At 43.6% G+C, this 25,384-nt stretch overlaps 2 protein-coding genes, 1 long non-coding RNA gene and 1 pseudogene across 3 annotated transcripts in view; 1 reads left to right on the plus strand and 3 right to left on the minus strand.

Annotated features, from left to right (window-relative positions):
• The window catches only part of eftud2 (elongation factor Tu GTP binding domain containing 2), a 112,131-nt gene that overhangs the window by 84,100 nt on the left and 2,647 nt on the right, over window positions 1-25,384 (minus strand). The window lies entirely within an intron of this gene.
• LOC145359060 (uncharacterized) overlaps window positions 1-25,384 on the plus strand; it is an 84,767-nt gene that overhangs the window by 34,547 nt on the left and 24,836 nt on the right. The window lies entirely within an intron of this gene.
• Window positions 1-25,384, minus strand: part of LOC145359058 (phosphoethanolamine/phosphocholine phosphatase-like) — a 39,837-nt gene that overhangs the window by 11,812 nt on the left and 2,641 nt on the right. The window lies entirely within an intron of this gene.
• Window positions 23,544-23,715, minus strand: LOC145359348 (U2 spliceosomal RNA; annotated as a pseudogene).

A 25,384-nucleotide genomic window follows, 5' to 3' on the forward strand; every position in this document is an offset into this window, starting at 1 on the left:
GGAGGTACAACACAGCCACTATCACAGATTGAGCCACATTATTTGCAATTTCAGCATTCAACTTGACCTTAATTTGAGCTTAAAAACACATATCTACTCCCCGACAAAGGCCACGTGCTTCTGTCTCTTTAATATCTCCCACTTCTTCCATTGCCTCAACTCATCTGCTGCTGAAACACTCCTCCATGCCTCTGTAACGTATAGATATGGCTATTGCCTTGCTCCGTGGCTGGCCTCTGACTTTTCACCCTTTAGAAATCTAGCTCCTCCAACACTCTGCTTTCTCCTACTCACCATCACTGTTATTTTGTTTTGTACACACATTTGTCCTGCAAGAAGATAGAGAATGACAGGAAGGCTAACAGCTAAGGAGACAGAGGAGAAGTGAAATGGGGCTGTTGGGCTGTTGAAGTGGAAGGTAGGGGTTTACAGGTTGTGTCACCGTGAAGCTGAATGGCAAGTTAAAGCTGACCTTTAATAGAAGCAGTCAGAATCTCGTTATCCAAGTGTTGCTGCTTTAAGAGAATGTAATGGTGCCTGAGATAGGCAATGAAGAGAGCAGGTCCAGTGTGTTATCTTAACAATCATGGCAAGGTTATATTCCTGGTAAGCTTTTTCTCATTAGTGTCACAAATATTCTTACATTAACATTGCAATGAGGTTACTGGGAAAATCCCCTAGTTGCCACACTCTTAATTTTCCCCTTTCTACCCTCATAGTGACAGATTGGAATTCTTATTAATAGGTGTCTAGTCGACACCTATTTGGGTATATCGAGGGAGAATTTAGATGGCCAATGCATCTAACCAGCACGTCTTTCAGACTGTGGGACACACAGCAATGTGGTTGACTCTTAACTTCCCTCTGAATATGGCCCAGCAAGCCACTCAGTTTCAAGGACAGACTGTGGGAGGAGACCAGAGCACCCAGAGGAAACCCCCGTCAACAGGGGACGAACATGCAGATTCGGCACAGACAATGACCCAAGCCAGGCATCGAACCCGAGTCCCTGCTGTTGTGAGGCAGCAGTGCTAACCACTATGCCATTGCGCCTCAACTGTGGATTCTATGTCACTTGCTTTTAGTCTCCTAAAAGAGGGTTTAGAAGTTTGTATTGGTAATTGTGTTCTCTTCAATGGGATCCTGTCCTTTGGGACAGATAGTATATGGTTTCAATTTTATAACGTCTGTTGTTCTGTCTGTCCACAAAGAAGTGGAAATACAAGTGAAGAACGTACGTTGGCGGAGCTCAAAGGCTGTTTGACCCAACTAGTCAATCATGGAGTTGATGCTTCTACATGAACCTCCTCTTATTTTACTTCATCTTCTGTTCCTTTCTGGCCTGTTTATTTATCTAGCTTCATAAAGAACTCTGCAGTTAGCACCAATCAAACATCACGGCACTTATATACTGCTTTCCATCATGCTGGGGGATAAATGGTGAGCAGTTCTTGCTATGGGCAGTTTTTGTATTCCATTATATTTAACAGTCACGAAGCTAATTCTAGTCCCCATCCTCAGGAAATACTAAGTTGACCCAGGAGGAGCTTTAAATGGTGCGTTTCTTGTGAGCAAGCTTAACGCATCAGAACTGGGTCACTTACTGAGAACCAGAAAATCCTTTGTTAGAGAACTCATACACAGTAGCTTTAGCAAGTGTGACATAAACTGTGGATTTTGCCTTGAAAATGCAATCTAACAACGTTTTGATGCTATTCTTGTGAAGTGGCAGTATCTGCTACAAGGGATAGGTGAGGGCTTTGATCAACAGCAACACATCAAATTAATTTTCCCCTTTCTACCCTCACAGTGAGGGATTGGAACTCTTATGCGGACCTGAATAAAGATCTTTTTGTGGTTGCATATCAGCTGTGCATTGATTGAGTGCAAGCCCTTGCAGTTGATGAATACTCCTGAGTGTTTTGGCAGTGCCTTACTTGCCACATGCATGAATTTTGAGAAACTTGAATTTGAATGTGCTGTGAGCTGACACGGAGGAAAATTTCAGCGCATTGGAAAGGTGGCTCCAATGTCTGCATTTTGACGGCAATGCATGGAGGCTGTGTGTGAGCAACTTCCTCTGGAGAAGCGAGGTATCAATTTCAATATGTTAACTGGTCAATTACAGTGACTGGTTTTTGAAATTCAATTCTAGCGATTAAACTGGGTTTCAGAGGCTCCCGGGGATTCGCCAGTGAAAGCAAGGCGGGAACACAGTAGAAATTGCGGGATTGTGGGGGGGGAGGGAGACATGACAGGAGATTATGCCAATTGATACTGAAGCCTCTCAGCTCTCTGCCCGTATGAAAGCTTTGTGCACAGTCCTTGTGTTGAGAGGAAATTTGACACTTTGGTGGTTTGTACGTCAGATCTGTCTTTGGAACTCTTGGTCTATCAGATCAGTATGGGGTCGCTTATCTTGTGTGGCTTTGACCTCAGACAAAGACCAAGGAGAGCAACACCAGAAACTGCGGAAACAAGAGTAGGAGGAACATCAGCAGTCTGCTGCTCACAGGCCTGTAGCTTCACAGGGGAGACCCAGCACACAGGGTCTAGAGGCATAGAAATTGGCTTAGTCAAAACACCAGCTTACCAGGTTCTGGCATCAGTTGTCGGTAGACATTGTTTGGAAGAAGACGTACTGCCAACTGGACTTGGCCACTTTATACTAGTGACCCAAGCTTACCGCTGCCCTCAACCTCTTGGACTCTGCCAGGGTTCTGTCAAAGATATTTGAAGGATCTTGTAGTTGGCAGCACACAAATGGATAAGACAGCTGACTGATGGCTTGGTTGCTAGCTCAGACAATTAGGATATGCCTGCAATTACACCAGCCAGAATAATTGGGAACTAGGTTGGCAGGTTTCTCACAGGCACATGCATGTGGCAAGTAAGGCACTTCCAGAGTAGGAGTATTCAGCAACTGCAAGGAGTTCCACTTTATACATGCACAATTGATAATGCAACCTCAAAAATATCTTTATTCAGGTCTGCACAAGAATTCCAGGCAATCAACTCTCTCTGAATTCTTTGTAGCTTAAAGCAGACTTACTGGCCAGCATCCTGGAGACCAGAGATGTCCAATTAAAATATGGCTGTTGACACCCATGAGGAACTCTATGCTGTCCCAAAAGCGATACAGTGAAAGCTATATGATAAGCAGATGTAACGTTGAGCAATCAACCTGCATGCTGAAGATGTGCTTCAGGTGCCTGGACAGATCTGGAGATGACCCTCGTAAGCACTAGCTAGGACCTCCAACATGGCTGAGGGGTGCCGTGCTGCACAGCTGTAAGGTTTGGACCTGCTGGATGAACAAACCCAAAGGGCAGAGTGATTGTGGATCAGAGGAAAGTGAAACGGTGGTGGCCGTTGCACCAACTGCCAAGAACTTGTTGCCCAGGCTGCCGTCTTGGATTTCTATGAGGATGTGACTAGTGCGGTAGACAGAGGGGAACCGGTGGATGTGGTGTTTTTAGATTTCCAAAAGGCGTTTGATAAGGTGCCTCATAAAAGGTTGCTACAGAAGGTTAGGGTGCACGGAGTTGGAGGTAAGGTGTTAGCGTGGATAGAGGATTGGCTGTCCAGTAGGAAGCAGAGAGTTGGTATCAGTGGTTGCTATTCTCATTGGCGGTTGGTGACTAGTGGAGTGCCGCAGGGATTGGGGCCTCAGCTATTTACCATTTATATAGATGATCTGGAGGAGGGGGCTGAGTGTAGGGTGACGAAATTTGCTGATGACATGAAGATGAGCGGAAAAGCAAATTGCGTGGAGGGTGTGGAAAGTCTGCAGAGGGATCTGGATAGGCTAAGCGAATGGGCGAGGACCTGGCAGATGGAGTATAATGTTGGCAAGTGTGAGGTTATCCACTTTGGCAGAAATAATAGTAGGAGGGATTATTATTTAAAAGGCGAAAAGCTGCAGCATGCTACGGTGCAGAGGGACCTGGGGGTCCTTGTGCATGAGTCGCAAAAGCTCAGTCTGTAGGTGCAGCAGGTGATCAAGAAGGCGAATGGAATGTTGGCCTTTATAGTGAGGGGGATAGAATATAAAAGTAGGGAAGTCTTGCTGCAACTGTACAGGGTACTGGTGAGGCCAAAGCTGGAGTACTGTGTGCAGTTTTGGTCGCCGCACTTGCGGAAAGATATATTGGCCTTGGAGGGAGTGCAGAGGAGGTTCACTAGGCTGATACTGGAGATGAGGGGGTTGGACTATGAAGAGGGACTAAATAGACTGGGTCTGTACTCGTTGGAGTTTAGAAGGATGAGGGGGGATCTTATAGAGACGTATAAGATAGTGAAGGGGATGGATAGGGTAGAGGTAGAGAGATTCTTCCCGCTTAGAAAGGATAGCAGGACTCGAGGGCACAGCCTCAAGATAAGGGGGGGGGGGTGCAGTTTAGATCAGAGTTGAGGAGGAACTTCTTCACTCAAAGGGTGCTGAATCTCTGGAATTCTCTGCCCGTTGAAGTGGTGGAGGCTACCTCGCTAAATATATTTAAGTCACGGGTAGATAGGTTTTTGATAGACAAGGGAATTAAGGGTTATGGGGAGAGGGCGGGAAAGTGGAACTGATCCACTTCAGATCAGCCATGGTCTTACTGAATGGCGGGGCAGGCTCGAAGGGCTAGATGGCCTACTCCTGCTCCTATTTCTTATGTTCTTTTATCTTTAGTGCGAGGTTCACTGGAAGATGATGGTCTAGTGGTATTATCACTAGACTGTTAATCCAGAAACTCAGCTAATGCTCTGCGGACCTGGGTTTAAATCCCGCCACGGCAGGTGGTGGCATTTGAATTCAATTTTTAAAAATCTGAAATTAAGAAACTGCTGATGACTATGAAACCATTGTCAATTGTCAGAAAACCCCACCTGGTTCGCTAATGTCCTTTAGGTAAGAAAATCTGCCATCCTCACCTGGTCTGGCTTACATGGAACTCCAGAGCCACAGCAAAATGGTTGACTTTCAAATACCTTCTCAAGGGCAACTAGGGATAGGCAATAAATCGTGACCAGCCAGTGATGTCTATGCCCCACAATTGAAAAAAAACTTAGGATTCACCAGTACACCCCACTAACAACCTCATGCAAAAGACTCTTTCTCTCCTCCACACTCCTAGCTCAGGCATTCCACCAACACAAAGCAAGCCTAACAACCAAGTATCACTTTCCCAGAATCCCCAGTGCTTGAAATCAATTACTGTGTTCGAATTCATCACAATTGACAATAAAAACTTCTTGCCAGCCAGCAACACGGAAAAGTGGTGGGAACAAATATTAATTCTGTGGCACAAAAATAAACGCAGAATCTTGATGTACTAACATTGTGTAACACACCCATGTGCATATTTTGCTGCAACCGTAAGTCTTTGCTTTCCTTCCTCCTAGCGCTTTGTCATGGTGCAATTCCTGTGGCTTCAGCAGAGGTAGAGGCAGGCAGCTCAGACCCCTGAGATGTTCTTGGCTGATGTTCTGATGGCTTCAGAGCCCATGAGACCCCTGGCAAAGAATGCTCCACCTGTTCAGGGACTATCAAGCTACGAGGCAGCATATGGTGTAATGAATGGGGGGAGGGGAAGTGGTGAGATGTGGAAGCATTTCCTCTTTCAAGACCCTCTCATAGGTCAGCTGTACTTCCTTGCTACCTAGAAGCTGGAGAACACTTTGCTGCAGTTCAGTGGGAAAGTGAAAGGTCAATGCCAAGATTTCATTTACCCTGTTTAAGGTGTAAATAATTCATAGATTGAAAGCCACTACTGAAGGTGTGTATGCATTCTTTTGATTGCTGCCTTTGATACTCCAGGGCCACTCTTCGCTAAAGACATCATTGCAAAGGGCTGCAATGCCACTCATTGGTGAGATGCACTCCTATCTCTCTGCAAGCACACATGGTGTGCTGCCAGCATATTGCACATTTCCCTGCTGCTGCTCTAGAAATATAATCTTCATTGATAACCCCCAAGATACAGCATCTGCTACCAGCGGAATGGAGCTTGGAGCATCCTGCATTTCCAATGTTACATTGCTGTCCCTGTGTTTAGCATCTGCCTTTTCTCACTTGTGAGCTGTCTGTCAGCAAGTGAAAATCCTTAACAGTCCGAATGAAGCATGAATGTCTGAGTTGATGCACGGTCTGCATGAGTCCTGTGATGGGACATCCTCAGAATGAGTGATTTCCTCTGAGGAGTAATCATTGTCCGCTTGGAGGACAGCCAAAAGTCCTTTCATAGGGTGAAAGGCATAAGTTAGAATTGTGTCAACATGAGTAAATGTTCAATGTCCTGTGGCTATTTGATATTTAATTTTGTGACCAGGTCATAGAATTTCTCCAGTGCAGAGAGAGGCCATTTGGCCCAGTGAGTCTGTACCAAGTCTCTGACAGAGCATCTTACCCAGGTCCACCCTTGTCCTATTCCCACGATCCCGTGTATTTACCCCGCTAATCCCCGAACCTACACATCTTGGGACACTAAGGGGCAATTTAGCATGGCCAATCCACCTAAACTATACATCTTTGGACACTAAGGACGGGATTTTCCAGCCACGCTCGCCCCAAGGTTGAAAAATCCCATTCAAGGTCAACAAACCTTTCCATGGTCCATGTCCCGCCTGCTATAATTCCTGTGGCTGGCGGGATGAGAAAATTCCACCCTAAATGTCAATTTAACCTAGCCCATTCATCTAACCTGCATATCTTTGGACCGTGAGGAAGTTGGAACACCTAGAGGAAACCCAAGGAGACACAGGGAAGAACATGCAAACTCCACACAGTCACCTGAGGCCAGAATTGAATCCGGGACCCTGGCATTGCAAGTTAGCAGTGGTAACCGCTGTGCCAATGCCATATGTTGTGAGGAGTCCCCAGGTCCCCATCTCACACCAAGCACTCTGAAACTTAATTAATGTTCAGTTTCCACATCTGCAACTATCAATTGAGAGATGGCTGGAGGGCCACCTCTGGTTCTCTGTCTCTCCATCATGTATTGTGCTTTCTTTCCCACAAGAAGGGAAAGAGACAAGAATAATAGCTTGTACTGAATGGATCAGCAGAGAGCATTTGTTGAGGCTGAGGGTAACTCAGAGAGAGAGACACACATTACATTGCATAAAGATGAGAATGTCAGTAATGAATGGATAAAAATGAAACATTTATTAAAGTTTATTTATTAGTGTCACAAGTAGGCTTAGATTAACACTACAATGAAGTTACTGTGAAAATCCCCTAGATATTTTGGTGCGGTGTTCGATTACACTGAGGGAAAATTTTGCTTGGCCAATACACCCAATCAGCACACCTTTCAGACTGTGGGAGGAAACCAGAGCACGTGGAGGAAACTCACACAGACATGGGGAGAGTGTGCAGATTCCATACAGATAGTGACCCAGGCTGGGAATCAAACCCAGAACCCTGGTGCTGTGAGACAGCAGTGCTAACCACTGTGCCACCATGCTGCCCTCAAGAGGAAGTGCATAAAAATGGATGGTGATTGGTGTACCTACAAGGCAAGCTGTTGTGAGGTGTGAGAAGGTGGAGTGTGGAGTTAATGGTGATACACTTATTTTAGGTTTTTTTCCACAGAATATGGATGTCACAGACTAAGCCAACATTTATTTCCCATCCCTAATTGTCTTTGTTGTGTAGGAGTGGAGTTTCAGAATTTTGACCCAGCAGGAAGCCCGCAAAACAGCCTTGGCTAATGTCTTCGAGTAGTGGGCTGAGTGAATCACCCGTGCGACCTCCTTTCTGTTAATATTCTCTGTTGTGCTCCCAACTCCAAAATCCATCAAATTGCATGGTTGGAGTGTCTCTTTAAATATTGGAGTTGAAAGTGACGCATGTGGGTTGTAATCCTACCTGCTCCCGATGATGTAATGAGGAAGCCTGTAAATTATATGATAATACAGTAGCTGGGTTAAAGAGCCTCTTTATTACAAATACTATTAACAGACTCTTATGCAATCACTTTTGTATCAATGCCTTCCAAAATATCTTTGGTTTGACGCAACTCACGATGAATGATACAACTGCATTTCCATTTTTTTAAAGGCAAGAGATATAACACAACCTATAGGAGTTGCCTCAAGCTACTCAGAATGTGGAAGAATGCAACTTTATTGGATAACCTGGAAATTGTTAAACTTTTCGAATTAGTCATACGACCCGATTCTCCCCAAAAAATCTGAAGTGCTCAATTGGTGCGAAGAATGGTGTGATTCATGATTATTTTTTCAGTGGGAGTTCAGACTCCCACACTCTGCAATGCAGAGTGAATATCATTAAAAGCTCAGGGGGCAAGGCCTATTCATGCCAGAGCCAGTGAACTGTCAGACTGCAGTTTGCTGATCAGATCAATTGCTGACCAGCTCACCAGCCGTTCGCGACACCCCCACAGCCCGATCTCAGCCTGCACAAGCATTCCCGGATCAGCCCCAATCCAACCCCTATCTCAGAGCACCACAATCGCCATTCCCCCACCCCCTCCCTGTCTAGTTTTGGACTCTTCTACCTTTGGGAAAAGACCTTGGCTATTCACCTTATCTATGCATTTCATGACTTATAAAACTCTATGAGGTCACCCCTCATCATCCTATGTTCCAGGGAAAAAAGTCGCAGCCCCTCTTATAATTGGAACCTTCCAGTCCCAGTAACATCCTTGATTCATTTCAATGTTATGTGACAGCAAGCATCTGAGCGTGAAAAATTCTCTGAGATGTGGATCTTAGTGCAAGTCACAGCTGCTCAGGTCTGCTGGTTTTGTGTCACTTCCTTTGCAGCTGATGTTTGTTGCACAATAGTATTCTAAGAGAATTGTCAGTTCATTAGTTCAACAAAATCTCTCCTTTCAGGTCAAACTTAGTTCTGATCAGCTGCTGTATTTCATAATTTTCCATTTACCTGAAGTGTTCTAGCACTTCTCAATTTATCAATTCATCTGAAACTGTGGTTAGCACTGCTGACACACAACGCCAAGGACCCGGGTTAGATTCCTGGCTTGGGTGACTGTCTGTGTGGAGTTTGCACATTCTCCCCATGTCTGGCTGAGTTTCCTTTGGGTGTGCCGGCTTCATCCCACATCCCAAAGATATGCAGGTTAGGTGGATGGGCCATGCTTAATTTCCCCTTGTGTCATCAAGGGGACTAGCTAAATGCATGGGGTTATGGGGATAGGGCCTGGTTGGGATTGTGGTCAGTGCAGACTCGATAGGCCGAATGAGCTCCTTCTGCTCTGTAGGGATTCAATGATGAGGTGCATTGGCTATGCTAAATTCTCCCTCAACGTACCCAAACAGGTGCCAGAGTGTGGCAACTAGGAGATTTTCACAGAACTTCATTGCAGTGTTAATGTAAGCTGACTTGTGACACGAATAAATAAACTTTCAACTTATATTTAAACCTGGCCAACCAATGAAGGCACTGAACAGGAGGAATACAGTCAGTCCATCAACATCTGAAAAGAGGAAAGGTGGTCTTCTTTTAAACCTAAAATAGCAACTCTTTTTCAAACATTTTGCATGTTGATGGACAACTTTCTAATACTTGTGGCTTTTTCCTCTCGAAACAGTATTTATGTCATAAACTGCAACCCTATTATAGATCTTCACGGGAAATGTTTTAGCCAAATATCCATGTTGGGAAAGAGTAACCACAAACATTATATATAAACTGGACTGACATCCACCATATCTACCATTCATTATATTCTCTGGCAATGCCTAGGAGGATAATAATTATGTTCAAGAAAGATACTTTCTGTTGGAATTTTATGGATTGCTGCCAAAGTGTTTTGCCGAAAGGATTTATCTTGGAACAAACCCAGGACAAATGATAAAGGCCACTTTTTGTTCTAATTCCTGCAGCACAAAGATTTCCAAATGAAGTTTATCAAAACCATTCAGGGTAAAATTGCATGCCTGATTAAGGTATACGTGTGTTACGAGAAAAAATAATTTCACACGTCTTCCTATTCCTGATCTTGAGATTTGTTTCTGTAAATTCCTTGCACGTACTATACTGCCAAATGGTTGTTTGAGAAAGGTTTGATTTCTTATGAATGTCCAAATTTACTCCGTACAAACTGGACAGTTTTGGGATTTTAATCTTATAAATTTAAGGTGAATTTTGAATCTGTTAGAGGTCACACTAGGAATGAAGTGATTGCAGTAGAGAAGATGCAGATCTATGAGCGTCATAGATAAGGTGGATAGGAAGGAACTTTGCAATTTAGCAGAGAGGTCAATAACAAAGTGGTAGAGATTCAAGTTAAAGGGCAAGAGGCTTAGAGGAGATGTGAAAAAAACCATTTTCACCCAGGGGACGTTGGGAATCTGGAACTCGGTGCCTGAAAGGGTTGCAAAGGCAGGAACCCTCACAATAATTGAGAAGTATTTCAATAAGCACTTGAAATTCCATAGTTTTCAAGGTTACGGGACAAGTACTAGAAAATGGGAGTAGACTAGACAGGTGTTTGATGGCCAGCATGGACACAAATGGGCCAAAAAGCCTCCTTCCATGCTGTAAAACTTAATGACAGTGGGCATTGCTGGCCAGCCCATTTTCCCATCACCTGCTTTCTAAGATTCAGTTGTATATTACCTATTATGGGGACGAAATAAAGTAGAGCGACTTAGATAAGAAATGCCACAATAAGGATCCTACTACGAGTAGGAGTCCTTTTGTAGCCCAGTTTACTGGACCCCACATATTTGGAATTGGTGACCTAGTTGGCTTCCAAATAAGCTTGATGTTTCTTGATCCTAGTGATAAAGTATCTTCTCCTTCTTATGAATAATTAAAGAATCCTAGCCTGATGAGTTGAAGCGATGCCAATGTACAATTAAAAGAATACTTCATTTGAAGAGTGAAAGAGAATAATGAGCCCTTGACAACAAAATAAAAAGAAACTGGAGCAGGGCTAGCATGATAAGGACAGATTCCAGAGTTGGTAGAGTAGTGAGTGTACTAGACAGCATTAAGGTTCCCATCGCTAATCCAAAAGAGAATAACAGTTGCTGAGTGTAGTATGAAGTCAGGCACTTGCTGATACAGATGTTTCAGGTGGGATAGAGGTCAATGTAAAAGGGGTGGGGGATTTGCACTACTGGTTAGGGAGAATATCACAGCTGTACTGCAGAAGGACACCTCAGAGGGCTCATACAGTGGGGCAATATTGGTAGAGCTCGGGAATAGGAACGGTGTAGTCACAATGTTGGGGGTTTACTATAGGTATCCCAACAACCAGTGGGAGATAGAAGATATGTAAGCAGATTTTGGCAAGGTGTACAAGTAACAGAGTTGTTATAATGGGAGATTTTAACTTCTGCTATATTGACTGGAACTCACAGTGCCAGGGGCGTGGATGGAGGAGAGTTTGTAAGGAGCATCCAGAAAGGCTTTTTGAAACAGTATGTAGATAGTCCAACTAGGGAATTGGCTGCATTGGACCTGGTATTGGGGAGTGAGCCTGGCCAGGTGGTCGACGTTTCAGTAGGGGAGTAGTTCAGGAACAGTGATCACAATTCAGTAAGTTGTAAAGGTCCTGATGGATAAAGATAAGTGTATTCCTCAAGTGAAGGTGCTAAACTGGGGGAAGGCTAATTACAACAATATTAGGCAGGAACTGAAGAATGTAGATTGGGGGCAGATGTTTGACAGCAAATCAACATCTGGCATGTGAGAGGCTTTCAAATGTTAGTTGATAGGAATTCGGGATAGGCACATTCCTATAAGGATGAAGGATAAGTATGGTGAGTTTCAGGAATCTTGGGTAATGAGAGATATTGTGAGCCTAGTCAAAGAGAAAAAGGAAGCATTTGTCAAGGCTAGGAAGCTAGGAGCACATGAAGCAAGTGTGTAATACAAGGAAAGTAGAAAGAAACTTAAGCAATGAGTAACGTGGGCTAAAAGGGGTCACGAAAAGTAATTGGCCAGCAGGACCAAAGGAAAATCCTAAGGCTATAAAAAATGAGCAAGAGGGTAGACAGGGGAGAGGGTTGGGCCACTCAAGGACATGGGAGGGATTCTATGCGTGGAGCTAGAGGAATGGGTGAGGTATTAAATGAGTACTTTGCCTCAGTATTCACCAAAGGTTAGTTTAACTTCTGTAGTAGGGAAAATGCTTGAATCTATCACCAAGGAAGAAATAGCGAGACATCTGGATATAAATGGCGGTGTGGGCTGGTTGGGCCGAAGGGCCTGTTTCCTGGGCTGTTTTTGTTCTTTGTTAAATTGTCCCATTGGTAAGATGCAGCATGGGTTCATGAAGGGCAGATCACGTTCGATTAATTTGGTGGAATTCTTTGACAACGTTATATGTGCAGTGGACATGGGGAATCTGTGGATCTGGTGTACCTGGATTTCCAGCAGGTATTTGACAAGGTGCCACACCAAAGACTGCTACGTGAGATAAAGGTGCACAGTGTTACGGATAATGTATTAGCATGGATAGAGGTTTGGTTAACTAACTGAAGTAAAGAGTGGGGGAAAATGGGTGTTTTTCTGGTTAGCAATCAGTGACAAGTGGTGTGTCTCAAGGTTCAGCGTTGGGACTGCAATTGCTTGCAGTTTACATCAATGATTTGGAGTTGGGGACCAAGTGTAGTGAGTCAAAATTCGCAGATGACATGAAGATGGGTGGAAGAGGAAAGTGTGCAGAGGATGCTGAAAGCCAGCAAAGGGATATAGATAATCTAAGCGAGTAGGCGAGGGTCTGGCAGATGGAGTACAATGTTGGTAAACGTGACGTCATCCATTTTGGTAGGAATAACAGCAAAATGGACTATTATTTAAATGGTAAAACAATTGCAGCATGCTGCTGTGCAGAGGGATCTGGATGTCCTTGAGTAGGAATCTCAAGGAGTTGGTTTGCAGGTGCAGCAGGTAATTAAGAAGGCAAATGGAATTTTGCCCTTCATTGCTAGAGGGATGGAGGTTAAAAACAGCAAGATTATGTTGCAGCTGTATAAGGTGCTGGTGAGACCACACCTGGAGTTTTGTGCACAGTTTTGGTCTTTCTTGAGGAAGGATAGAACATAGAACATTACAGCGCAGTATAGGCTCTTCAGCCCTCAATGTTGTGCCGACCAGTGGAACCAATCTAATAACCCTCTAACCTAAACTATTCCAATGTTATCCAAATGCCTATCCACTGACCATGCGAACGCCCTTAAAGTTGGCGAGTCCACAACTGCTGCAGGCAGGGCATTCCACGACCTTACTACCCTCTGAGTAAAGAACCTACCTCTGACATCCATCCTATAATTACCACCCCTTAATTTAAAGCTACGTCCCCTCGTGTTAGCCATCACCATCCAAGGTAAAGGCTCTCACTGTCCACCCTATCCAATCCTTTGATCATCTTGTATGCCTCAATTAGGTCACCTTGTAACCTTCTCTCTAATGAAAATAACCTCAAGTCCCTCAGCCTTTCCTCATAAGACCTTCCCACCATACCAGGCAACATCCTGGTAAACCTCCTCTGCACCCTTTCCAATGCTTCCACATCTTTCTGGAGGGGTTGCAGAGGAGATTCACTAGGTTGATTCCGAAGTTGAGAGGGTTGGCTTATGAGGAGAGACTGAGCAGATTGCGGCTATACTCATTGGAATTCAGAAGAATGAGGGGAGATCTTATAGAAACATAAGAATATAAAGGGAATAGATAAGATAGCAGGAAAGTTGTTTCCACTGGTGAGTGAAACTAGAACTAGGGGGCATAGCCTCAAAATAAGGGGAAGCAGATTTAGGACTGAATTGAGGAGGCATTTCTTCACACAAAGGGTTGTGAATCTGTGGAATTCCCTACCCAGTGAAGCAGTTGAGGCTACCTAATTGAATGTTTTTAACGCGAGGATAGATACATTTTTGAACAGTAAATGAATTAAGGGTTATGGTGAGTAAGGGTTATGGGTGGGTAAGTGGAGCTGAGTCCACAAAAAGATCAGCCATAATCTTATTGAATGGCGGAGCAGGCTTGAGGAGCCACCAGATGGCCTGGTCCTGCTCCTAGTTCTTATGTTCTTAGAAGGAGTTGGTGGATGTTGAGTGTGGGAAAGGATGTGTAGATAGTTTGGGTCATGTTGAGATCAAAAAGGAGGTGGTATTGGATTCTTGAGAAACAGTAAGGTAGGCAAGTCCCCAGGACCTGATGGAATATCCCCCAGGATATTGAGAGACGCAAGGGAGGAAATTGCCAGGGCTTTGAGAAACCTCACTGACAACAGGGGAGGTCCCAGAAGATTGGAGAATAGCCAATGTTGTTTCTTTGTTCAAGAAGGGTAGCAAGGATAATCCAGGTAATTACAGGCGGTGAGCCATACATCAGTGGTAGGGAAGTTATTGGAGAGGATTCTTCGAGACAGGATTTACTTACACTTGGAAATAAGTAGACGTATTAGTGAGAGGCAATATGCTTTTATGAAGGGGTGGTTGTGTCTCACTTACGTGATCGAGTTTTTCGAGGAAGTGATGAAGATGATTGATGAGGCTAGTAGAACGGATGTTGTCTACATGGACTTCAATAAGGCCTTTGACAAGGTCCTTTCATGGCAGACTGGAACAGAAGGTGAAGTCACATGGGATCAGAGGTGAGCTCGCAAGATGGATACAGAACTGGCTCAGTCATTGAAGACTAAAGGTAAAGTTTATTCAGTAGTCACAAGTAAGGCCTACATTAACAATGCTATGAAAATACTGTGGAATTCCCCAAGTCGCCACAGTCCGCCGCCTATTTGGGTCAATGCACCCAACTAGCACATCTTTCACACTGTGAGAGGAAACTCACGCAGACACAGGGAGAACATGCAAACTCCACACAGACAGTGACCCAAGCCAGGAATCAAACCCAGATCCCTGGTGCTGTGAGGCAGCAGTGCTAACGTAAGGTGCTTTTCTGAATGGAGGCCTGTGACAAGTGGCGTTCTTCAAGGATTAGTGCTGGGACCGTTGCTCTGTATATGTGTGTGTGTGTGCATATACATATATACACATAGATTTGGAGGAAAATAATTGATTAATAAGTTTGCGGAAGATACAATGGCTGATGGAATTGCAGATAGCGATGAGGACCATCAGAGATATGGCAGAATATAGATCGGTTAGAGATTTGGGCAGAGAGATGGCAAATAAAGTTTAATCTGGACAAATGTGAGGTAATGCATTTTGGAAGGTCTAATGCAGATGGAAATATACAGTAAATGGTTGAACCCTTAAGCGTATTGATAGGCAGAGGGATCTGGCTGTACAGGTACACAGGTCAATGAAAGTGGCAACGCAGGTGGAGAAGGTACTCAAGAAGGCATATAACATGCTTGCCTTCATCGGCTGGGGCACTGAGTTTAAAAATTGGCAAGTCATGTTGCAGCTTTACAGAAACTTAGTTAGACCTCACTTGAAATATAGTGTTCAATTCTGGTCATCAGACTACCATAAGGATGTGGAGGCTTTGAAGAGGGCACAGGAAAGATTTACTGGGATGTTGCTGGCATGGAGGGCATCAGCTATGAGGACAGGTTGGAGAAATTTGGTTTGTTCTCACTACAGTGACGGAGATCAAGGGACAACTTGATTGAAGTCTACAAAATTATGAGGGGCGTGGACAGAATGGACAATCAGAAGCTTTTTCCCAGGGTGGAAGAGTCAATTAGTAGGGGGCATAGGTTTAAGGTGCGAGGGATAAGGTTTAAAGGAGATGTATGAGGCAAGTTTTTTTTTACAGAGGATGGTGAGTGCCTGGAACTCACTGCTAGGGGAGGTAGTGGAAGCAGATATGATAGTGACTTTTAAGGGGCATCTTGTCAAATTGAATAGGATGGGAATAGAGGGATATGGTCCCCAGAAGGGTAGAGGGTTTTAGCTTAGTTAGACATCATGTCGGTACAGGCTTAGAGGGCCAAAGGGCCTGTTCCTGTGCTGTAATTTTCTTTGTAATAAGCATATCACTTGTGATCCTGTGATGCTGTCAGGATTGTATCTTTGGAAGCCTCATGGGAAATGCAACTTGTAGGAAATAGAATAAAAATGAAACCACAATCAGATGTTTATCAATTTTTTAAAAATCACCCAGAAAATTGCTTATGTGCTTGTTGTCTTAGCACCTGAGAAGTAATGGAAATACATACTTTGTTTTTGCTTCTGGATACCAGCACCAAAATCAAGTGAAATTTGCTTTAATTCAGTGGGTGGAATTTTACTGGCATGTCTACTTGAGGTTCATATGATCCTGCCCGAGGCCAACGGAGAAGGCATTCTCCGAGGGCAGATGTGCCGGTAAAATTCCGGCCAATAAGTCAGGCCCAAAGCTACCCATTAGATATCACTCAAAAATGTCAGTCTCTTTATGCAATGACTTTCAGTGTTCACTTCTGATGTTTTATCTGGGTTTTATCAAATAAACAAATACACTTGTTTTGTACAGTTTCAATTTTAAATTCCAGTAACTTAAGGGGCACTAAGTAAGAACATAAGAAATAGGAGAAGGAGTAGGCCATCTAGCCCTTCGAGCCTGCCCCACCATTCAATAAGATCATGGCTGATCTGAAGTGGATCAGTTCCACTTTCCTGCCTGCTCCCCATAACCCTTAATTCCCTTGCCTATCAGAAATCTATCTACCTGTGACTTAAATATATTCAACGAGGTAGGCTCCACCACTTCAATGGACAGAGAATTCCAGAGGTTCACCACCCTTTGAGTGAAGAAGTTCCTCCTCAACTCTGTTCTAATGGGCAAAGGACAAGCAGATTGGATTAATTATGTGAGACTGCAGAATTGATTTTATTGCAGTTTATAGTGCAGATTTATCAATTTAAAATCTGATTTTGTTCATCCCTGGGATTTTGCCTGCAAGATCATTTATTTTGATAGTGCCTGCTTCTCTGACTCACCGAGCTTTTCAATTGCTTTAAGAGTAACATTGATTCCTCAATGTTACTTTATGATGTGGAGATGAAACTGATGACTCATCGGATGAAGAAGCTGTGCGTGATTCCAGATAAACCTCTGAGTTTAACCTGGTGCTGTGAGACTCCTTAATGTTATTTTAAACAGCAACATAAGCAACCGGATAATTTTAACATCTTGAGTGTCTCTTAAACCATCAAAAATCAAGTGAAAGTTCTGCTTCCAAAATGAATTGCAAAATCATTGACATAGAATCTTACAGCACCACAAGAGGCTATTTTGCCCATCACACTTACACCAGCTCTTTGAGGGCTATCCGCTTTAAACCCACATACCTGTTATTTCCCCACAGGCCTCCATTTGTAGCAGTATGTCCTTTAGGGAAGGAAATCTGCCATCCTAGTCTAGTCTGGCCAACACTACACTAGTCTAGAGCCACAGCAATGTGGTTGACTCTCAAATGCCCTTGGGCAACTAGGGATGCACAATAAGTGCTGGCCAGCCAGCAATACCCATGTCTCACAAATGAATAAAATGAAGTATATTTTCCTTTTCAAGTATACCTATACAATTCCTTTTTTAAAGTTATATTGTATCTGCTTTCAGGTAGTGCATTCGAGATCATAACAACTCACCACATAAACACTTCTTATTTCTTCCACCGGGACCTCTTGCTAATTATTTTTAATCTGTGTTCTAAGGTATCTATTAAATCTCCCCTTAACCTTCTCTGTTTTGATACTTGCATTCATGTCAGACCACTTACAATCTCAGGACATCCCACAGCACATTACAGCCAATGGAGTATTTTTGATTTGTAGTTGCTGTTGCAGGTGCAGGAACCAATTCCTGCACATCAAACTCCCACCACAGCAATGTCATAATGAAGAGATAGTCTTCTGATCACGTTAATTGTAGGGTAAAGATTAGCCAGGTAGAACTTCCGTGTTCTTTGCAAAATATTGCCACTGGGATCTTCTACGTTCCACCTGAGAGGCCTTGCTTTAATGCATCATCCAAAAGGTAGCACCTCCAACAAGTGTGACACTCCCTCAGTAACGTATTGGGAGTTTGAACATAGATTTTTATGCTCATGTTTCTAGAGTCGACTCTGAATTCACAACCTTCTGATTCAGGGTTGCAGGTGCTATCCCTACAAGGAGAATGACCATGATTTTTTCATTGTTCTTCATCATAAATGAACTCCTCGTTCTTCTGTGCACCCTCCAAATGGTCTTGTCATAGTTTCCCTACAGTGCAGAAGGATGCCACTTGGCCCATTGAGTCTGTACCGACCACTATCCCACCCAGGCCCTATTCATGTAACGCCTCATATTCACCCTGCTAATTCCCCTATACTATGGTTAATTTAGCACGGCCAGTTAACCTAACCTGCACATCTTGGACTGTGGAGGGAAACCGGAGCACCAGGCAGAAATTCCCACAGACACAGGGAGAATGTACAAACTCCACATAGACAGCAACCTGAGGCTGGAATTGAACCTGGGTCCCTGGCACTGAGGCAGCAGTGCTAACCACTGTGTCACCTTTCATAGAATCCTTAGGAGGCCATTTGACCCATCAAGCCTTCACTGACAACAATCCCACCTAGGCCCAATACCTGTAACCCCACCTATTTATCCTGCTAAGTGCCCTGGCACTAAGGGACAATTTAGCCATGGCCAATCAATCTAACCTGCACGTCTTCGGAGCGTGGGAGGAAACTGGAGCACCCGGAAGAAACCCACATAGGCACAGGGAGACCTCCTCCTGCCACATTCAAAGAACCCCTTGAAGATTGTAACATTCCGTTACATCTTCTCTCCTCACTCTTCCTTCCACTTCCTTGCATTAGTTTTCATTTGTCAAAATCTGCCATTTTGCTTGCCTGTCAATGTCTCCAGAAGGCCCTTACTATCCTCCTCATGGTTTACTGCATTTCCAAGCTGTGTGTAATCTGGAAAAACGTAATTACACAATTAAACGTTAAGAGAAACAATTTAAAACCAAACGTAAGTCAAGTAGATAAGAAAAGAGCAAAGGTGGTGCTGATAAAATGTTTTATCTGCAGATAATAACTGATAAACTTTGTAGAAAGTTATGCCTGCGACATCAGGATTAATTGCAGTATCACTGAGTCCAAATTGGAGTCTCAAAAAAAAAAGACACAACTGACTTGGCCAAGGAACTTGACATTTCCTGGAATTGTCAACTGAATAAGGGTTAAATAAAAGGTGACAAACTATATTAGGATCTCCGTGGGGACATGTGAGGAGGTGCTGAATGGGTCCTTTCTTTTGGCTGTAACAGGTTCTTCTGTTTAAACAGAATTATACTTGCCAATTCAATGAGTACTTAACCGTTTACACACTGTGATCATAATAGAACCATTTGGACAGATTTACTTGAGTTTAACAAAGGAGAAGGTAGTTTTATTACCGTATATTTAGAGCAATCTAGGGAAAAATAATAAAATACACTCACACGCACACACCCACGTAAAAATACAGTTTGTAGTTTGGTGACTTGGCTGGCTTCAAGCCGAATTCAATAATCTTGATGCTTCTGACGTAAAGATGTGGGGGGTTTCTCTGGCCGATCACGCCAGCAGGATTGTTCCACCCTCTGTGGGGGAGGAGGGCAGAGGGCCAGCTTTGCCGGGCTGGCTAGTGATCGGGTTGGCCAGCAGTCAGGAGGCTGGCACTGTGGGGCCACTGCATGTGTGCCAATCTCGATGCACATGCGCCAATCTGTCAGCAATGTCCTGCTCAGCACTGTGCTGCTGGCCTCCCAGACGAGGATAGGCCCCCCGCCCCCAACTAGAATTCTTCTGGCTTTATATTCCAAATGTATGCATTTTATTCAAATTCCACTAGCTGCCATGGTAGGGTTTGAGTACAATCCTCAGAATATTAGCTAGGACCTCTGGATTACTCGTCAGCTAATATTACCACTACACCACCTCTTCATGTGTCATCATATTATCCTAGAAAGCTAAAATTGATTCTTTTACAATCGATGCAAAGTCTTTTAAGTTATTTTCAAACATTCTAAAGAACAATTACAGATTTCACAGACTTTTAAAAGAAATTACACTGCTTCCAAGTCATCACAAAATGACAAAAACTTATTCAGTTCAAAGAAGTTATCAATGTATTTTTTTTAAGATGGACACTGGAATTATCACGAATCAGTTTTTAGTTTAATATTCAATGCATATGAATAATATTCCCAAGTCTTTTGGCTAAATATAAGGTTCAGATACCATTGGACAGAGTCAGAAAACTGACTGCCTAATATTTTATAAACTAGCAAATTAAGTGGAATTTTAGGTTTATATTTTCCTAAAAATTCATGAGTTGAACATTCCATTCTATGGAGCAAAGATTATTTTAGTTTATTTATTAGTGTCACAATTAGGCTTACATTAACATTGCAATGAATTTACTGTGAAAATCCCCTAGTCACCACACTCCAGCACCCATTCGGGTACACTTGAAGGCGAACTTAGCATGGCCAATGCATCTAACCTGCACGTCTTTCGGACTGTGGCAGGAAACCGGAGCACCTGGAGGAAACCCATGCAGACACGGAGAACACGCAAACTCCACACAGGCAGTGACCCAAGCAGGGAAGCAAACCCAGGTCCCTGGCACTGTGAAGCAGCAGTGCTAACCACCGTGCCACCATGATACAATGCTAATTACTATTTAGTATACAGAAACATACTCACTTAGAGCACTGTTATATGTTTATTGGAAATAAATGACTATGGATCAGAGAAATTCCATATCAACATAGGAAAGGTTGCGTTGTTGCAGACAGCTCCATTCCTAAAATTTATCGAGTCAGTGGAATATTGAACCTTAGTTGCGTCAACCTCGAAAACAATTTCTTAGAAACGTTTTTAGCTTAATTGAGAAGGTGCAGGTTTTTACACATTCAGAGAAGGAGACTTCAGTGGGAACATTCTGCTGTGGAAAATAGTTGGCCTGACTTCAGCTTTTATATGTTTAAATTGCACAATAACAACAGGTGCATAATAACAGCAGCTTCTTATATGATGTGGAATTAAACAGGTATTGCAAATATCTTCAGAGCTGATATCACGATGATGTAACTTGGGCCTGAGTGCTATTAAGCTGTAATTTCACTGACTGATCAAACACACACTGGACTGTTTAAAAAGGACTTAAAAAGACACTGATTAAAGACAGCCGAGATCTGGTATTGCCAGTGACCAGTTTCCAGAACATTCCTGTGTGGAATACAAAAGGTCTGCTCGAGCAATGATCACATGGCGATCCGTCTTCCCAACTCATCTCAAGATGGGTGATGACTAATTCAGGGTGTTAATGGCTGAGGTATTACTCATTCATCCTCCAGCCACGAAATAACAGCAGTGGTGGTTTAGACATTGGAGAAGCAAGCCTGTTCAAAATGATAATGGGGAGAGAGATCAGGTGTCTAAAATAATCATTTTGAAATTGTTGTAGGACAAAATGCTAAGGACAGAAGTGGAATAGTCTGGAAAAACAGCCACTGGAGCAGTAAGGGGCACACTTTACTCCTCTCCCGATTAAGATCCTATGTCTTAGGGTATAAAAATCTAGCACAGAGATAGTGAGTTTTCCATTGAAAGGAATCTCAGGTGCAAAACTTGATTTCTGGAAGAGACAAACTATAGGTTAAAAGGGAATTGTATCCCCATGAGTTTAAGCTTCAACTCAACTCCTGGAATCTAAAGGGATTTGGAAAAATTACTGCTGCATTGACACTGACAGAGCCAAGACTCAATAACAGTAAACTCCAATTTCTTTATCTTTCCCAGTTGAACCTCAAACCAAGAACAGTAAAATGGGGGAGTCAGATTTTACCTCAGCTTATCTGGCCGTTAATGTTTGGAACTAAGACCACAAACAACAAGAGCAATTTTAACCCACTAACTGATGATAGAATTGGAGTGGGGGAATAAATTAAACCCTAGAAATAAATAGAAAACAAATCCAGTTCAGGCTTCCTTACATACAGTGCTACAGTTCCAACAAAAGATGTCACATTTGATGCCCGTGCCTTTCTGGAACAGATGGAAATTACTTTTGTTCATTCAAGGATTAAAAAGTGTAACTAAGAAATTGGAGGTAAAGTCAGAGTTTTGCCCAAAAGCCACGAGATTTGAAATGTTAAAAATAATGGCCAGAGAATTAGGTTGCAAGCCTGAGACAAGCGAAAGTTAAAACAATAGAATTAGCAAAAATCCAACTAAAATAGAGCTGAATAGAACAAGAACTCCAAACAAGTAAAGGGGAGAGAGAAGGTTTCCAATGCAGACAGTGAGAAACGGGGACAAGACTGCATGAATGACGTGGGAGGGGGTCAGGGTGGTGGGTGGAGGTAGCCCAAGGTAGGCCACGGTAGAATGGTTATAATGTCCACGGGGGATCATCAATAGATCTCCCCATGAGCCTCACAGAATACAAGCTCCCCTAATAAGCAAGTGGAGGCTTCCCAATAGGGAAGGAGCGGTAGGGAATTTAAAACCAACTGGCTCCACCCACTCAGGCCGGCAGTCAGAAGATTTTGTACCCTGTTGCCGCTGAGGGGCACTTTGAGTACATTGTAAATAATGGGTGATAGTGACAGAAGACTGGCCTTGGTTTGATTATTACAATCATATTGCCAAAAAGGTAGCAAAAGTCCAAAACTGGTGGACTTTTAGACTGATGTCCTACAGCTGACCTCCAACAACCACAACTATATTGCTTTGTGCTCACTGAGTCCAACCTTCAGAGTGTAAGATACCTTAATCCTTCCATATTCACAACAAACCCTGTTGTGTTCAGACTTGTGGTAAGATAGGGGAGTGATTGTTTACCCCTCCTCATGTGGTTGGTACGATGGCATACTGGATAGAATTGCTGCCTCATAGCACCAGAGACCCAAGTTCAATTCTGGCCTCGGGTAACTGTCGGTGTGGAGTTTGCACGTTCTCCCCATATCTGTGTGGGTTTCGACTAGATGCTCCAGTTTCCACTCAGTCTAAAGTTGAGTGGGTTAGGTGGATTGACCAGGCTATTGTCCACTGGACTCTATTCAACTCTATTTTAGGAATTCTGTGATAAGTAACTCACCAACTGCCCAAAGCCTGACTACAATCTACAAAACACAAATCAGAGATGTAATGGAATACCCTCCCCAGGCAGGATGAATGCAGCTTCCAACACCACTCAAGAAGCTCGATACCATTCAAGACAGATCAGTTCACCTTGATTTGGCACCCCTTCCACAAACATTAATTCCTTCCACCACTGACGCAGTGTAGCAGATGCACTGCAGGAACTGACCAGGGCTCCTTCAACAGCACCTTCCAGACCCATGACAACTACTGTTTAGAAGGACAAGGCAGCAGATACATGGGAACACCACCATCTGGAGGTTCTGCTCCAAACCACTCAACATTCTGACTTGTCAGTCGGGCTTCATAACATACCTTGGGGTTTCTGCTCTGGTTTCCCAACAACTGGAAGAGATAAGATCTTTTTAATTCCAATTCAATCAAATCAAGTCCATTTCAGAGTCTCAACAAGTTGAGACATTCCCTATCCAAGCTGACAAGACAGGGCTCTCACTCCTCTCTTGGGCTTGATCTACATGATCCAAGCTGATTGGAGTAGGCATTGCACCTCCTCTAAGGCTTGATCTCATTTGTATGCCACTTTTAAAAATTGCTTCAAATGAAGCTAAAATGTAACCTAATGACTTCAACCAAGTACAGCATGTTGATACTACACTTGATCTTAGCCAAAAGGCCGAGAAGAGATAGGATCTTAACTTGTGAGAGTTGTCAGCTTTTCCCGTCACTAGCAACTAGTATTGCAGAGATTTCAAAATGGTTCATTTACATGATCTCTCTCACCATAACAACTTCAGAACAGGTTTGTTTATCTGATGTCTGAACTGACGATGCTTTTAGTTCATGCTTGGGGAGATGAATAGATAATGTCCCAGCCATTAACCCCTAAATGAATCAATATCTGCCTTGATGAGATAGGAAGACATACATCCATATAACCATTGTTCTAGTCTTCGTTGGAGAGGTAGTATGATTGAAATGTAAACACGGTGCCCAGGTCATTTGAGTAGATCCTCCAGTATGAAATTCCAGAGAAGGATGAATGTCTGAATTGTATTCCACATTAGAACTTTCCGGAAACTGAGCACAGATGTCAGGTGACTTGTGACAGACATTTTAATCAGTACCTTCCTTGTCTTTAAAAAGTCAATTTTTAAACAGTTCCACATACGTTTTGTCAGCCGGTGAAATTACATATTAATATCAGTGAAGCACAAGTCACATCATCATGACACTATGGGCCTGATTTTACCATTTTCATTCTAAGTGCTGAATCTGGGTGCAATTCAGATCCAACTTGGAAATCTGCTTTTAGGCGCCCCATTAGCACTTTGCCTGAAAAAATAAATCGCAGGTCCCATTCGCATTGTGGGCGGGGCTTAGCCTGCCCGAAACAACCGGAGCTTTGAATTGCACATGTGCAATTAGCAAAAAATCCTGGGCCGCAGAAAGTGGCCTGGGAGCAATAGCCCCCATAGACATCACTGTCCCCCTTATTCACCCGCCCCCCCCCCACTACCAAGACCGATCCTGACCCCCTGCCCCCTCCCCCCTCCCCCCAACTGATTGCCCGCATAGTGGTAGTGGATCCCCCCCACCACGAGAGATCCATCTGCCTCCCCGCAATAAATGAGCCCCCCAAGATACATCTTATCCGCATCCCTGCACTCCCATCCTTCCCCTCAAGAGAATGATGTGGCCTCCCCCTCACCCCTGCCAGAGGAGCATCTGGCCCACCTCATCCTCCCCACTCCCTCACCAGAGAATGATCTGGCCCACCTCCTACCCCACCGCCACCCCCCCCCCCTCACCCAACCAGACAATGATTGGCCCTCCCCCCACCTGACAACGATCAGTCCCCCCTGCCTTAACCAGACAACAATCTGGCCTCACACCACCCCCCTTTCCCTCAGAGAATGATCTGGCCTCACTCCCCTCCCCCCCAACCAGAGAATGATCTGACCCGCCTCTTCTGTAAATTAACATTACCAAAACAGAAAAAAAAATGCCATCACAAGAATACACTCATTCTTGTTTTGAAATCTTTTTGAAAAGATACAATAAACTGTCACAAAGATTAAAGCATTTCTTTTAAGCAAAAGCAAACAGTTGCATGAATACAATATGCTTAAACTAAAGTCAAGCGTCCTTGCCCACCATTCATCCAACCAAAGCCTGATAGGCATTAGTCTTTCAAGAGCACAACAGAGCTAAGCCAAAATTACTTTGATTATGAAAGTATCATAATCAAACAGAAACTGATTTTACGTGGTTTGAAATACTGTGGTCACAAGAAAAGGTCAGAGTTCCTTATTCTGTGACAGTTCACCTCCTACCTTCTAAAGGGCACAAGTCAG

The sequence above is a fragment of the Carcharhinus amblyrhynchos genome, chromosome 27, assembly GCF_965287045.1.
Source record: "Carcharhinus amblyrhynchos chromosome 27, sCarAmb.v2.hapA, whole genome shotgun sequence".
NCBI classification, from domain to species: domain Eukaryota; kingdom Metazoa; phylum Chordata; class Chondrichthyes; order Carcharhiniformes; family Carcharhinidae; genus Carcharhinus; species Carcharhinus amblyrhynchos.